This window comes from Mus caroli, unplaced genomic scaffold (genome assembly GCF_978045245.1).
Source record: "Mus caroli unplaced genomic scaffold, Mus_caroli_1 scaffold_1, whole genome shotgun sequence".
Lineage (NCBI taxonomy): Eukaryota > Metazoa > Chordata > Mammalia > Rodentia > Muridae > Mus > Mus caroli.
Window position 1 is genome coordinate 159,160,381 of NW_028227256.1, and position 5,562 is coordinate 159,165,942.

Consider the following 5,562-nt stretch of genomic DNA (forward strand, 5'->3'; position numbering starts at 1 on the left):
TTCAAAGTGTGCTTTAATCATAGTGTGTGGCTTTGGCAGCCAAGCTTTTCTTCTCCTAAGAGGATGTGGGTCCCAGATGGCTGGATTCTATACATGAGTTTTAATCTAGCATATTTTCAAAGTGTGCTCAGAAGTACAATCTAGGAAAAAGAGTTAAAAGTCATTGCTGAAGACCGGGAGGGGGATAAAGACTGGGCTGTAAAAACAGATTAAAGATTTTTTTTTTTTAAAAAAGGGTCATTTGATACATTTGGAGAGCATTTTAAATTCTAATGCAAAAACCATAATGAAAAGTCTGATGAGATGTCATCTATATATCAGTCATAGAGGGTCACATTTCCATAGCTACTTTATTTTTTGTGTAGAGAAATGGATATTCTTTCTTAAATTCAAAATGAACTCTTCAATAATCACCATATATGTTTTGCACAGCTGTCAGATACTTACAGACAGATATGGTACACAAAGACTGTAGCTGGAGTCTTTTATGTGATAATGCCCACTTTTTGGATGGTATTTTAGATATTCCTGTACAAGAAGTAGCATGCCAATCAGACTGTGTATGTTAGCTACTTTTCTCATTACTGAGGTGTTCTGGATCGTTTTATGTCAACTTGACACAAGCCGGAGTCATCAGATTGGAAGGAACCCCAATTGAGAAAATGCCTCAGGTTTTAGGCAAGCCTATAAAGCATTTTTTTAAAAAAATATGATTGATGGGGGAGGACCCAGCTTATTGTAGATAATGCTGTCCATGGGCTGGCTGGTCCCAAGTTCTATAAGAAAGCAGACATATCAAGCCATGAAGAGTAAGCTGATAAGCAGCATCTCTCCATGGCCTCTGCTCTTACTTCCAGGTTTCTGCCCTGCTTGAGTTCCTGTCCTGACTTTCTTAGATGATGAACAGTGATTTAAATGGCATTAGCCAAATAAATAATTTTCTCTCTAATTTGTACTTTGGTCATGGTATTTCATTATAGCAATGTTACCCTAACGAAGACATGAGGCAAAACATCAGACAAAAGCAACTTAAGGAAGGAGAGGTTTGTGGCTCATACTTCCAGGTACAGTCCATCGTGGAGGGGAGCCACAGTGACAGGAATAGGAGGCAGCTAGCCACACTGTATCCATAGTCAGGAAGCAGAGAGGTGATTGTTGGTGTTCCACTTGGTCTGGGACACCGCCCATGGAATGACCTATAATGAAGATCAGTATTCTGAGTTTAACCCCATCCAGAAGCTTCCTCATATGCATCACCAGAAACTTGTCTCCTAGGTGATTCTAGCTCCTGTTGGTTTAACAATCAGTATTAACTGTCATACCCGTGGTCTAATCTCAGCTCTGGCCCTTGGCACCTGTAACCTTGGTGAGCATTTTCACCTCTGTGTGCCTTAATTTCTTTAAGTATAAAATGGATAGATTTAGCCTTATCTCTTCAAGGTATTTGAAAATCAAATGAAAACTAACTTTGTGGGCACAAATATCATCTCCACTTTTCTTTTTCTTTTAATTGTGCATGTATGCATGTATGTGTGTGTGTGTGTGTGTGTGTGTGTAGAACACTTGCTGGAGTTGAATGTGAGTTTCCAGACTTGGATCTGATTATAGTAGGAGTCAATATTATGCAATGATGTTTGTGGTCAAAAGAAAGTCCTACTAGAAGTGACTCTTCTGTGTTGGACTTCCTAGCTTCTAGCATCGCAATCCAAATAAGCTTGCATTGTTTGTAAACTACCCAGTCTGTGGTGTTCTGCTATAATAATGGGAAATAAAACAAGGCAATCAACATAGTCTTTAGCTTACTCATTTATTCCTCTCCAATACATATAACTGCAGACACAGTGTTGATGGAGGTAGATCATAGTCCCAGTCCCCACGAGGTTTTGAGTTTAAACCAAAGACATTGTCAAAGGGCAAGTACGGAGTGTCATGGCAGGTGAAAGAAAGAAACAAGCAGCATTTCAATTATAAGCTGACGATAAACACAAGACTTGCTTGGGAGGCATGTCAGCTGTTCACTCCATCATAGATGAATGGATTATTACTGTGTCTTGGGAAGCACTCTCTCCCTGTCCTTATTCTCTGAAAGGGCTGTAGTTTTGTAGCAAAGTTTATGTTATTGCATAGCTCGATACACATTAGGAAAGAGGCACACTGTAATCACTCAAGGCCTACAGGCTATCTAGTAAGTTCCTGCTAACTATAAACCACAGGCAGGGTGCTTCCGGGCTTCTAGTAGGGACATGACTAACGTGAGTCATGCTGCTTATGTGACAGGCTTAGGCAACATGGTGAGCACACACTGCATACTTCCTGGCCTCAGCTCATCTCAGCAGTCATAATCTCAGGGGAGAGAGAGACATTGTGGTTAAATACATTGATCAGTACAGGTAGACTCGGTACCATCCTAACACCTATAGACTCAAGTCATGGAAACTAGATCTGGTCTGGTTGCTGCTCTGTGATGACATAGTATTAACAAAAATGTTCACCCATTTCTCCAGTGATTATTAGCTATTCTCTCTCTATAAGACAGCATTAGGTTGAGTTTGAGTGTTAAGTGACTTTCAAAAAAAAAAAAACTTACCTCTTTAAGAAATAAAAATGAGCAGATGGTTGTACTGTGGTGTTCTAGGCACATGACAAGATGATCTGGGAAATAATGGGATCTGGGAAAACACAGAAGATAGACTGAGTTAAGATACCAGGATCAACCTGGTGAGATGGCTCAGGCAATAAAGTTGCTTGTCATCAAACTTTCATCCCACATTTGAATCACTCTTATGCCCAGTTTTGAGCCCAGGTAATAAGCTTGAGCATATATATATATATATATATATATATATATATATATATATATATATATATATCAGGGTCCACTTCATTTGTGGGTTCTTTGTCAAGCTGTTTAGCTCCAATATCTACAATCATACTACCCTGAACTCACCTGATTTCATCTATTTTGTGCCAAAATTTGAGAAAGACATGTGAAGGCCTTTGATGATGTATTATTTTTGTGCTCCTCAATACTTAAAAAAAATCTAAGCCTATGGCGGTATGCATTTAATATAGAGAGGATATACATATTAATTATTAACTTGTAGATTATTTACAGCATGACGATAGCTATTCTATAGCAAGAGAAAATGACAGGTATGAAACAATATAAAAATGTGGTCATAGATTTGGATATGGAAAGTGTTTGTCCTCTTCTTAAATACCCCGTAACTTGGTGAATGGTTTAGCTATTACCACAGAGACATCTCATAGCTAAGGATACACAGATGGATGTTTTGTTAAAAAATTAAATTTGTAAGACATAAAACTGCCTGCTCCAAGTTTTCCAAAGAAGAACAGCCTATCAAATTTCAATCAACTTCCCTTCTTATTGATTTCAAACAGCCAGAATCATGGAGAAGGGCTCTGGCAGACAGAGAAAGGATCAGGACAGCTTTGAGGAAAAGCCTTGTGGTGAGGGCTACTTGGTCTGAGAACTTGGCTCCTCTTCATGTCCCAGGCCATGCTTCCATCTCTATACAACTAAGCCAGCATAAGACCAGGTCACATGATAGAGAGTAACAGGCACAGTGGATGCTTTCTTCAAAACCTTTAAAAGAGGAGTCTGTAGTAGAGGACTCCTGGAAATAGCCCACTGCACATAGAGAATGTAACAATACTTCCCTGATGTCAGAGAGCAGTTCTGTGGAAGCACAAAGACCACCTAAAGATGTCCAAACCATAACCTCTGTAATGTGAGATCACTTTCAGATTTGATATGTATATGCATTTGTAAGAACTGATTACAGATTATTTAGTGGGCCCAACGAACTGCAAGGGCCACTAAGAGTCCGGAACACTGTATGGCTGGTGTCAGAGAGAGTCAGAACAGGACTCACTACTGATGGCCTGAAGATGAAAGAGAACAGAACCCTGCCAACTGCTTGAAGAAGCCCAGAAGCCTATGCTTCCCAGCAGCCTTGGGTAAGAGTCCATGGGAGCTCTCATGTTGATCGTGGCTTTGTGAATCTACTAGATTTCTGGCCCAGAGAACTATAAGATGGAAACTGTTTCAAACTACAGAGCTTGTGGCAACTTGTGATGACAGCAATAGGCAGTGAACACATGTCTTTTCCCACTTGGTACATGACCTGAGATTGATGACCGGGCTATGCAAGGGAGTCATGGTCCTCTAAAGAAACCCCAGCTCTCCATTGAGGGTCTCTATGGGTCTAAGTAGTCTCCCCATTTTATCTCAAACCCTTTATCTGCCATTCCTGTTGAACAGGTGGCCCCAGGCATAGCTAAGATGAGAAAACAAGAAAGTAGGTCACATCCAGACTACTCCGTTTTCGACTGTTATCATCTCACATATATGTTATCATCTCATATATATGTTATCATCTCATATATATGGAGTGGGGTAAGGGTGAATCAAAAAGGGAAAAACTGGCAGCAGCTGGTGGGAAGTCTCCTTGTGTATGTTGCTGAGCTTGAGACTTTAAGTTGCAGTTCTAGTATAATTATGAAAAAATAAAATTAGTAAGATTTGTACATGGAGAGTATAAACAGGTTATATAGATTATACACGGTCTCTATTATTCACTGTGCTTTTTTGTCCCCTTGAAATATATAGAAAAGCATATGTATTGAGAGAATTCATTTTGTTTTCCTGAATGGCTTGTACCTCTTTGAGGGTGTAGCCTAAGAGTTATAACATTTTTCACCATAATTTTTTGGACTATTTAGAGTAATATCTTGGTCCTTTAAAAAATCTGAGGAAAATGAATGTTTAAATATATTGTAATTAAACTTAAATATATTCATACTTATCAATTAGTAGAGTGTGTGTTATTGCAATACTTTCAAATTAAGTACTTAATTACTTAACAGAGTAGAAGCAGAATTTTAGGAATCCTAAATAGTTATGTCTCTGTACCCATAAATCCATCATTGGGAAGATGGAGAAGTTAAAGAAATCCTTTTCAGCCTTTGCACTTTATGATAGGAAGACCTCAAAAGAGTATCCTAAGAATTCTGTCCTATACACCCACACTGCAGACTCAACAACTCTTCAGAGTTCTCAGTGTGGCTGCTTGCTTCAGACAAGCGATACAGACAGGAAATAAACACTTGGGAAATCCGGCTGCTTTATTGTTCATGTGCCATCACAGACTAGTATGTGTGTGTGTGTGTTAAGTGACCTGGCAAGTCCAATTGTAAGTGCAGAAAAGCATGACAAATATTTCATTTTTGTGTATAGTTTTACAGTTTATAGCATTTATTTATTTATTTTACAGATAAAGAAACAAAATTTAATGGGGATTTTTCATATTCAAGGTTACACGTTAACTATCTACTATCAGACTTGGAATCTGAAGTTCTTGACACTGGCTTGACGCTCTAACTCACCTGAGTATCACCCATCAAGTTCTTCCCATTCCCTCCAAGCACAGAGGAACTCGAAGTTGCAAAGAAACTCTGGCTTCTCCATATTTAATAGCTCCAAGTGACCACGTGAAACAAAAGTAGGCAAAGGTAGGCAGGGGGTTGGACAGGAAAAAG

At 39.0% G+C, this 5,562-nt stretch overlaps 1 long non-coding RNA gene across 1 annotated transcript; it reads right to left on the reverse strand.

The window, feature by feature from the left end:
* Positions 1-1,081: 1,081 nt before the first annotated feature.
* Positions 1,082-5,473, reverse strand: LOC147006180 (uncharacterized). Its single transcript, XR_015046548.1, has 3 exons — positions 5,410-5,473; positions 2,588-2,669; positions 1,082-1,196 (listed from the first exon to the last, which is right to left on the reverse strand). It is a non-coding gene; the product is annotated as an uncharacterized LOC147006180 (long non-coding RNA).
* Positions 5,474-5,562: the final 89 nt, after the last annotated feature.